Source organism: Saccopteryx leptura, chromosome 10 (assembly GCF_036850995.1).
Source record: "Saccopteryx leptura isolate mSacLep1 chromosome 10, mSacLep1_pri_phased_curated, whole genome shotgun sequence".
Lineage (NCBI taxonomy): Eukaryota > Metazoa > Chordata > Mammalia > Chiroptera > Emballonuridae > Saccopteryx > Saccopteryx leptura.
Window position 1 is genome coordinate 31,882,877 of NC_089512.1, and position 10,568 is coordinate 31,893,444.

A 10,568-nucleotide genomic window follows, 5' to 3' on the forward strand; every position below is an offset into this window, starting at 1 on the left:
CGGGGGACCCGGGTTCGATTCCTGGCCAGGGCACATAGGAGAAGCGCCCATTTGCTTCTCCACCCCCCCCCCTCCTTCCTCTCTGTCTCTCTCTTCCCCTCCCGCAGCCAAGGCTCCAATGGAGCAAAGATGGCCCGGGCACTGGGGATGGCTCCTTGGCCTCTGCCCCAGGCGCTAGAGTGGCTCTGGTCGCTCGCGGCAGAGCGACACCCCTGAGGGGCAGAGCATCGCCCCCTGGTGGGCATGCCGGGTGGATCCCAGTCGGGCGCATGCGGGAGTCTGTCTGACTGTCTCTCCCCATTTCCAGCTTCAGAAAAATACAAAAAAAATAAAAATAAAAAACAAAATAAAATATTGTTCAGACTTAAATATAAATAAAATGAATATAATGTAAGTTATTTATTCTTTCTCTGCAGACCGGTACCAAATGGCCCACGGACCGGGGGTTGGGGACCACTGCTATATACAATAAAACCTTGCTTCAGGATCTTTATTCTTTTTTTGGGGGGGGGGATGCTTTGACCAGTTAGCTATCATTTACATTACATATACTGACATGTAAATGAGTTTTAGAGCTTTTTGATTGGGGGGGGAGGGCAGAGGCCTCCATTTGGGATCCTGATGATGATTTGCAGAGGAGTATCTCCTGAAGAAAGGGGCTGACGCTGGGGTCTAAAGACACAACTGACCGAATTCACAATTTTAGTCAGGGTCAGCAGAATATTATTTCACTGAGCTGACGTGTGTATCTCTCCAAGTCTCTAACTCTCTAGGAAATACATAATGTATCGAACCCCAAAATCTTACTGAAACTTCAACTGCCCCTGATTTGTCCTTTGCAATGAAGAAAGAAAGCACAGCTTCCGCACCTTCTGCCCAATACAAGAAATTAGTTTACCTTTCCATCGGCTTAAACAAAATAGCGACTTAACAGTCCTCCTAGGACTAACCAAAAAAAGAAATCATGCTGCAATCAATGTTACTGCTAGGCTTAATAGTTTTCTGATATTTGGTCTAACTTCTATTGCTGTCAGTTGAATATCTCTTTTTAAGCAATTCTATTTGCCTCTCAATTATGTGCATATGTGTCCTGTAATATAGCTCCTTGTGGTAGAAGAAGAAGAGGACACTGAGAATGATATTGCTTATTTAGTTTTTCTTGTTATTACAATCAATGTTTCTTTATGATCATTTTGTTAAACTAGGCATATATTAGGATCTTTATTTTGAGTTCAGTGAAGTCAGTGTTTTTGGCCACTTATTCCCGTGTTCAGTATTTGCCTCCCATCTGATGAGAGAGTTGATAACAATGTCTTTTCATCAAGGTGCTTTTAAGGTAATTTTTTATGTTTTTGTTTAACATGGCTCAAAGAGCAAACCAAAAAACATCAAGATACAAATGCTGATTAAAACACATGGCTGTCTGCTTCCTTGCCTGTTGGCCCAGTGCCTGGAAGGATCGCGCACCAGCAGGTGGAGAGGATTGTGGCTGATACACCTGACATGAGAATGGACGATAATGAAATCCAGGCTGCACTGCAGCAAAAATCAGGAGCTTCATGTCTTTGACTGAATCACTTCAGATCAAGCTTCTATTATGGTAGAACTAATGAGTGGTTTGAAAATTAAAATCAGGAAGGACTTCAGAGTTATTATGCTGCTTCAGTATATTACAAGCATCTTAGACTTGGGAAACAAAATCCTGAAGCTGAAGGAGGAAAGGAAAACTACTGGGGCAGAGGAATAGTAAAAAGTGGCTCCAATTCTTTAGCCTCCTTTGCTATATCATTTTGTAGTGGCCTCTCCATTTGGCTCAAGTAACTTGCTTGAGCCAATAGAATATGACCACATATGTGTAAGCAGAAGCTTGAAAAAACTCACTGTCTCAACTGGCGCTCCTGCACTTTTGCCACCACCATGAGACAGTGCACGGGCTAGCTTGCTGGTGGGTGAGGGACAAGTGCCCAGTCACCCCTGTCACCTAGCAATAGTGAGCTACCATCCGACACATCAATGAATCTAGTCTGATCAGATGAACTACCTACCAAGCCCAACCTAAATTGCTAAACCACAGACTGATGAACTAAATAAATGCCAATTAGTTTAAGCCACAGATTTAAGGTGGTACCATTAAGCATTATCACAGTAATGAATAACTAATCCTACCACTATTCAATTCAACAAGCATTCGAAGAGTGCTGAGCAGGCTCTCTGATGATGCAAGGATGAGTAAGGCATAGCTCCTGTCCTCAAAGTGCTTACACACCAATAAGGGACAGGCTTGCAAACAAATAACCTTGATGTAAAGTAGTTTTAAATACAAGTACACATATATTTCTATGAAAACGTTACCCAGTTTCAACAATTAGAAAGAATGATTACAATGTGAAAATTTATAGATTTTAAGTGTAGCCCTGGCTGGATAGCTCAGTTGGTTAAGAGCATCTACCTGAAGCATAGAGGTTACCAGTTTGATCCCTGGTCAGGGCACATACAGGAACAGATTGATGTTTCTGTCTCTCTGTCAAAAAAAAAAAAAGTCTACACTCACACACTCGGGACAGAATTAGGGATACTGACTCCAACTATTATCACAAAGTGGGTGTTTACAGGTCTGATATCTAAGGTTCGTAGTGTTTACATTATCTGTCCTTTTGGTGTTGAGGGGAGGATCCACTGTCATCTCAAGCCCCATTCAGGCAGCCACTTTATCTATCAATGGGAATGAAATAAAATACCATAAAAAGAATACCTGATTATAAAAATGTTCACTGTAGAAAGTTTGGAAACTATAAAAAGGATATCAAAACAATTGTCTCTAAACTATCAACCCAGAGATAGTCGCTGTAAAGATTTTGCTGGTTTTCTCCTATATTATATAAACTTACAAAATGCTATTTTAAACACCCATTTAGATTATACTGCATTTAATTTTGTATTCCTTTCCCATTTACAATACCACACTGTATTGTTAGTGTTTTCTTCTTATTAAAATTCTTTTTAATGTTTATACAATATTCTATTTCATGGATGTATCATAACTATTTATTTTCCTATTGTTTGATATTTAAGTTATGTTCAATGCTTTATTTATTATAAATTCTGGTAAACATCTTCCTACAAAATCATTATCTACATTGCTGATTAATTTCTTTTGGAATAGATAACTGGAAGTAAAATTGTTGGATATAAAGGTGTGAATTTCTATAAACCTCTTACTACATAAATATTGCCAAATTACTAAAAACCTACAACCAGTTTGGCAATATATAGTAAGAGATTTCTAGAAATTCATACTTTTGGGTCCAATAATTCGAGAGTATAATCTTTCATTAGTCTTTGCTTATTTGTAAAACCAAAAAGAATTAGCATTTTGGTCTTTTTTACTTTGCATTTCTCATAAGCTTAATGACCTTTTGTATTTCTTCTTGAAAGGCAAAACAATGGAGACAGTGAAAATATTAGTGGTTTCCAAGGACGGGAGGTGAGGTGGAAAAGAAGGATAAATATGTGGATAATAGAGGATTTTCAAGTCAGTAAATATACTTCATACAATACCATGACAATGAATACATGTCATTATACATTTGTACAAATTCATAAAATGTACAACAGCAAGAATTAATTATAAAGTAAACTACAGACTTTTAATGTTTCTATTTTTACATTTAATTTTTAAGTATCTACAAGTTATCTTGATATCCTGTGAACTGACAATCTAACTTAATGTCTTCCCACCCCAACACCACCAACTACCACAACTTTAGTCAATTTCCCCATGCCCTGTTCAATTCCTGACTCATAGAATCTGAGAACACAACAAAATGGCTATTGCCCTATGCCACCAAGTGTGGAGGATTTGTACACAGCATTAAAAACTGGAACACAGAAGGTATCCCCTGAGTCATGTCCTCAAGAGCCATTGAAGCCAACTTTCCCACACAAAAAAGAACCCCTTTTCCAAAACCAACAGTGCTCCTATTGAGAAATGTGGCTCTAACACATTAATGCAAGTCTACTGATGTATTTTACTGTGATGTTACGTTTTTCTCCCACTCTCAACATCGGGTTCTCTGGCTAAGAGTTTGCAATGGTTATTGGAAGAATGTAGTATGTGAGCCTGATCTAACTCACCCAGCAGGTCGTCTTCCTCATGCTCTTTCGGTCTCTATCCCATTTTTATCACTTTTCATTGGATTAACTAAGAATCCTAAGAGTTAACTTGTTTCTGTTCACTTACCCTTCTGTTCAGTGAAAAGGCTATCTATGCAATGTGGCCCCCAAATGCTGAAAAAAACAAACCCCAAACCAACAAACAATAAACCAAGAATGAGACAGACAAGCCCAGCTTATCAGTTCAGAGAGTTTAAGAGGGAAGTTATGGTCCTGGGCAGCCAGAGGACACTCAGATCCTTGCTCCCTCCCTGTCCTAGACCACCCTCTTTAATTTCCCCTCAGAGATGGATCTATTTCCTCCCAGAGGAGTGCATGGGCGGTCAGGGGGAGATCGAAACGCCAGGCAGGTATCAGCAGGTGCCGTGTCAAGCTAAGAGACAAGTAAAATCTTAGAGTTTCTTGCCCTAGAGGAAAGAGTAACGGATACTCCACGACTAGCCCCAAATCGCTGTACACATTCTAGAGTCCACCCAGAGGGAGGGGTGGATGTCAAAGGTGCGGGCTCCTTCGCTGGCAAGTTAAGCTAGCGGATTAGGTTCAAGATGAAATTGGCTGTGTTCACATTCCCTCTTTCTGCCGTGTTGTTTCTAGTAGTTGTTTCTGGATGCATGGAATGATGGGTAACCTACTACTGAGGTTAGATGGGGGAAGGAGCGGGTGCGGGATAGAACTTTAGCTCTCACTGGCTCAAATGGTGTTTGTTTATGGTCAACAAAGCACCTACATACTAGAGTTAATTTAAATGCTTACAGTCGGTGGAGAGGGGTGGTGGCATTTTTCCCCTGGTTTTTGACATCACCTGTCACATTCTGTTTTAGAGAAAAGAACTTACAGAGAGTATGTTTTCAGTCTATCACCATCAACGGAACAGTTAGTTAAAATTTCACTTGAGCTTCAGCAACTGTTTCACTCTCATTTTGAGTCCACAGCACGATTGCCAGTTTTTCTCTTTCTCTGTATCTTTATGGGCATTTCAACAGGAAATGGTAAAGCCGCCTGTCAGAATCTCTAGACAGTCCCTTTGTGAATCCAAATTGTCAACATGCTTTTAAAGGCTTTCGCCCTAGGAATATACCTTCAATATTTTAACATAAGATATGGAAGTTAAATGAGAGAATAGTCTGGTATATGGAATTTTACTTTACTCCAGCCTTTCAGAAATGCATCTGTTCATGTCTTAAGGCATACATAAATGAATTGATGATTGGATATCAGGAGTTGGCTACATATGTGACACTCATTATGACACTACAGAATTTTGAAGGAATAGCATTATATTTGAAGGAATAGAATTAGGGTTCTTTAAGTATACTTGACAAAATAATGTTTTTACCTCTGGTGTTTCTATGTGTAATTTAAACTAAACATAATATTTATTTAATTAACTAAATACAGTATAACCTCTAATGTCCTTCAGCTAGACCATGTAAAATGGCAAGATGAAAATGACCCTATATTAATTCATTTTAACTGTACAGGTGAACAACAGTTGAAAACAGGTGCTCTCTGGAGAGTCTGCAACTTTAAAAGTAAACAGAAATGTAGTGCATCAGTTTTCCAGGTTCATGAAGCAGACTCGTTTGTGAGCAAATAGATACCAACAAAGAACCATGATTTAAAAGAAAACTAGTAAAATTTGAAACAAAAAACAAGAATAAAATATTGGCACTATCCATAATATATCTAAGAAAATGCATTTCTTTTTATTTGGATTACAACACTGCAGCCTTTTTGAATGAAAATTGCTTTATTCAGGCACCTATTAAATATTCACATGTATTGTACTGTTCATGACTTGAGGCTTCATCCATAAGATAAAATTCCCAAAGTAATTTTTCTAACTGAACCCATAACTCTTTCATAACCCTCATCCCTGAATATGCATGATTTCCCATTACTGGTTATAGTTAGGACTTCTGTCTTTACAGTATATGAGCACAAACAAAAACTATGTTATATTTGCCATGGGAACTATAATTTTTAAGGCACTGTGCTTATAAAATCTTTACCTTTATTTTATGACTGTAGTGTAGATTTTGTAGTTTATAGAGGATTGCGTATTGAGAGAAGATGGTATTGAATCAGTGGATAGACTGAGTTGTTATATCATGGTGTGTCTTATTCTTTTAAAACAGCAGTCAGGGACTCACTATAGTATCATAAGGAACTTGATTAGCTTCTAAGGTTGGCTACCTTGTGCTTGCCTTCATACATTACTGCCCATTTTTTAGTCTCTCCTCCATGTTGGAATTATTTGCCATGTTCTCTATCATGGGACTTTGCATTGCCTTCAACTTCAATAAGCCGAGTATATTTTCATACCATATTGATATTGAACTTGGCCATATGACTTGCTTTAAGCAACAGAATGTAGGCAGAAGTGATAGTGTGCTAGTTTTGAGTCAAAGCCTAAAGATTAATTGAATGTTTCTACTTGCTCCTATTATCCTCCTATTTATTGTCCACCTTGAGCAGAACACGAACCTCCCTCTGTGTAGTTGCTGGTCCTAGAATGAAGAAGACACGTGGTAAAGACCAGAAGCTAGCCCAAATCCTGGAGTCCAGCCTAACCCAGTTTGGCCCGGCCAAACCCAAGCTAGATCATGTGAACCACAGCCAACCTGCACTCCCCGAGCAAGAAAAATAAATGCTTTTGTAAGTCAGAGATATTGGAATTGTTTGTTATGCAGCATGGTAGCAACAATAGCTAATGAATACCTCTCCCATTGTTGATGGTTTTCGTGCATTTGCCTACACATGTGCCTGCTCTGTGCTTTTGGCTGGCTATTCAAATGGACAAACTCAAAGCATGCCAGGGACCACAGGAGACATATCCACTATGAATTCCTAAGCTAGCAAAGAGATGTTGTATACCTTCAATGCTCATATTTAAGTTATCATTTTAAAGGACTTCTAGGTGGGCGTTCAATTAACAAACTACTGTCTGATGATTTGGGAGTTCAACTATTTTTGGTTAATGAGTTATGACTCATTCATTCAAAATGTAGGGACTCCTGTGAAAGACACTCTCTTACATCATGTATTCGGAGCATTAGTATATTTTAGCAAGCATCTGGACATTCTCATGAATTAGCATATGAACCTAACCAAGTTTCTTCATTTGAGTGGACCAAGTATTAATATCTTATTTATACCAAGGTCCTGCTTGTGGTGAACAGACTCTAGGATAGCCCTCTATTATCCTTGTTTCCTGGGACATATGCCCGTGTATAACTTTATACTTTCCCCTTAAGTATGGAAAGGACCTGTGACTTACTTCTATCAAACAATATATCATAAAGGAAATGAGATGTCACTTCCACGATGATGTTAAATAAGATTGTTACGTCTGTCTTACTAGGAAATTCTCTCTCTCTTGCTGGTTTTTATGAAGCAAGGTGCTATGTAGTGAGCTGCCCTATGGAGAGGCCCACTTGGCAAGAAATGGATGGCAGCCTACAGCTGACAGCCAGCAAGAAATGGAGACCCTCAATCCTACAACTGGCAAGGAACTGGATTCGGTTAGCAACCGTGTAATCAGTCAAGCAGTGAGCTACAGCCTCAGCTAACACCTTGACTGCAAATGAGTGGGAGATCCTGAAGCCGAAAACCCAGATAAGCCACATACAGGCTCTGGACCTGCAGAAACTGAGAGATTAGAAATGTATGTAGTGTTAAGGCGCTCCACTTGTGGTAATTTGTTGCACTGTAATAGATCCATAAAACACTGTTCAACCATGTAGCAAGTTGATGATTTCCATAATGTAATACATGTTTACTTTTATTCATATCAAACATCTATTGAATACCTACCAGATGCTAAGCCCTTCTTAAAATACTGGGGAAGCTGAGATGAATACAACACACTACTTGCCCTTGAGGAGCTCACGGTTTAGGGCATGTCAGACACTCAAGCAGCCGGTCATGGGACACAATGGGACCAACATTAAAACAGGGATATGAACTACATGGTGTACACTGTGTTGCTTATTTACCCTTTTCTTGGCATATTTTAAGACTTCATCTGGAAAAAAAAAATCTAAGGGGCTCATATGGCATACAGATACTACAAAATCACTGTTGAAAGGTGTTTACTAAGAAACCATCTGTACATTCCTGACCAAGAATAAGTAATCCAATGAAAATAACTGCTATCACAGGAACAAAAACTTCAAAGAAACGGCTTTACATAATTATGATCATGATTCTATTGTCCTTACACAAAACTGTGCAAAATCAAAACTCATTATTTCCCTTCAATAAATTCTTTCTCCTTGTTGGATAATGTTTAGATAATGTCTGAGATATGGTGTTTTCAGAATAGCAGAGTTAAGACATTACTTGTAATGCCATGCCATTTGGGCATATTAGTAGGTATATTATATACATTTGGGCAGGACAATAAAAATACTTCTGTCTTTTTGAAGTCCAAAGTAAAGTCCAGAATTTGCTATTTTGTATGTGCAAATAATGAATCCCAATCATTATTGTTATATCTAGAATAACTTGCTCTTCCTACAGACTGAAGATGGAATTTACTGATAAAGACTTTTCTGATTAAGACTCTAAGTTATAAAATAATAAAATATAAAAGTATCCATTTTTAAAATTAAATGGTTACAGATGCTAACTACCCTACTTAATGGTAGATTATCTCAATTGATGCTCACATCGCCAGACACATTAGAAGCTATTAATCCTCACCTCACATGGATCCAAAGTCACTGAAGTTAAGCAATTTAAGTAACTTGCTTGAGATTACATTGTTAACAAGTAAGGGGAACTGAGATGTGACCTTGGGCAATTCTACTCCTGGCTGTATGCACTTAACCGCTATTCTATACTGCCTCCTAATGTCTCTGACTGCTCCAAGATCTTTACGGGCAACTCTGAGCATGGGTGCTCTGGTGATAATGAAAAGTAATAATGGTCCAAAAATGGGCCTTGCTGTATCAGAGTACCGATGTTCCTCACTTACCAGAAATGTTGACATTATTTCCTCTAAGGGTAAGTGGATTTATCTATTTGCATTTTAAAAGTTGATCCAGATAGTTTTTGAGAGATTCTCCACATATCAACTTAGTTAACAAGATATAATACCTTACATTTGCATCAGGTAGGGGGTATAAGGTATGCAGTTATTTTTTTATTTTCTTTCTTTCTCTTTCTTTCTCTCTCTCTCTCTTTCTTTCCTTCTTTCTTTCTCTTTTTAAAGCAAGAGGTGGGGAGATAGTGAGACAGACTCCTGCAGGCACCCTGACTGGATCCACCCAGCAAACCCCATCTGGGGCTGATGCTTGAGTACCAAGCTATTTTTAGCACCTAGGGAGCCATCCTCAGTGCCTGGGGCCTATGCTCAAACCAGTTGAGCCACTGGCTATGAAAAGGAAAGAGGGAGAGAAGGGGAAGAGGGAGGGAGAGAGAAACAGATGGTTGCTTCTCCTGTGTGCCCTGACTGGGGATCCAATCCGGGCCATCCATATGCCAGGCTGATGCTCTATCCACTGAGCCAACCCAGCCAGGGCCGGGATGCAGATTTTAAACAAAGATATAAAATTCAGTGTCTTACACAAGGCAAAAGGTTATTTCTCCCCAATTTAAAGGTGTAGTGGGATAGTAAACACTAGGGGGCAGCTCTCCATGAAGCAGTTGAGGGAGCCGGTTTCCTCCTACCTGTGTCTCTGCAGCTCTGCACACTGGGAGCTGGGTCACCACCATTTCTCTGTCTGGGTGGGAGGAATAGGGAAAAGGCAGTATAGGGCAAGTAACTTTTTTTTTCAACCAAGTGATGTGGCAAATGTACACATGGCACCCTCTTAGTACTCCAGCCACAAGGCAGAGTGAGAAATACAGTTTCCAGAGAGCTGGCCATGTGTCCAACTAAAACTTAATTGCAATGAAAGGAGAAAAATAAATTTGGAAGGGAGGAGGAGCTATCAGTCTATCACACACAGCTATGCAGACATCACGTACAAATTAATTTCTGGTTTCAGCTTTTTTTTCTTTGTAGGCTTTCTGTAAAATAATATCATTCTTGTTTTTCTATGACTTAGGTGAGAGTTAAAAGACTTCCAAGCCTAATATTATTATTACAGTTTAATATCATTGATCAACTGTTTTCGTACCTGCTAATAATACCTACTCTTTAATTATAGGGTTAGTAAATGAATAGTTACTTTATATTAGGGGTTGGGAAAACAGCTATGTTAGGCTAGCTCGCTTGTACTTTGCCGGGTAAGTCCGTGAGCACGTGACAGCACCACATGTGTATAGTCTATGTTAGGCTAGGTTTGCTTGCGCTCAGGGCAGATGGCAGATTGCGGATTGCTGGCCTGCCACTGTGAGTGGCTGTTTTGCTGTTTGTTCACCTGTTAGTGTGAGAAGAGGTTTTC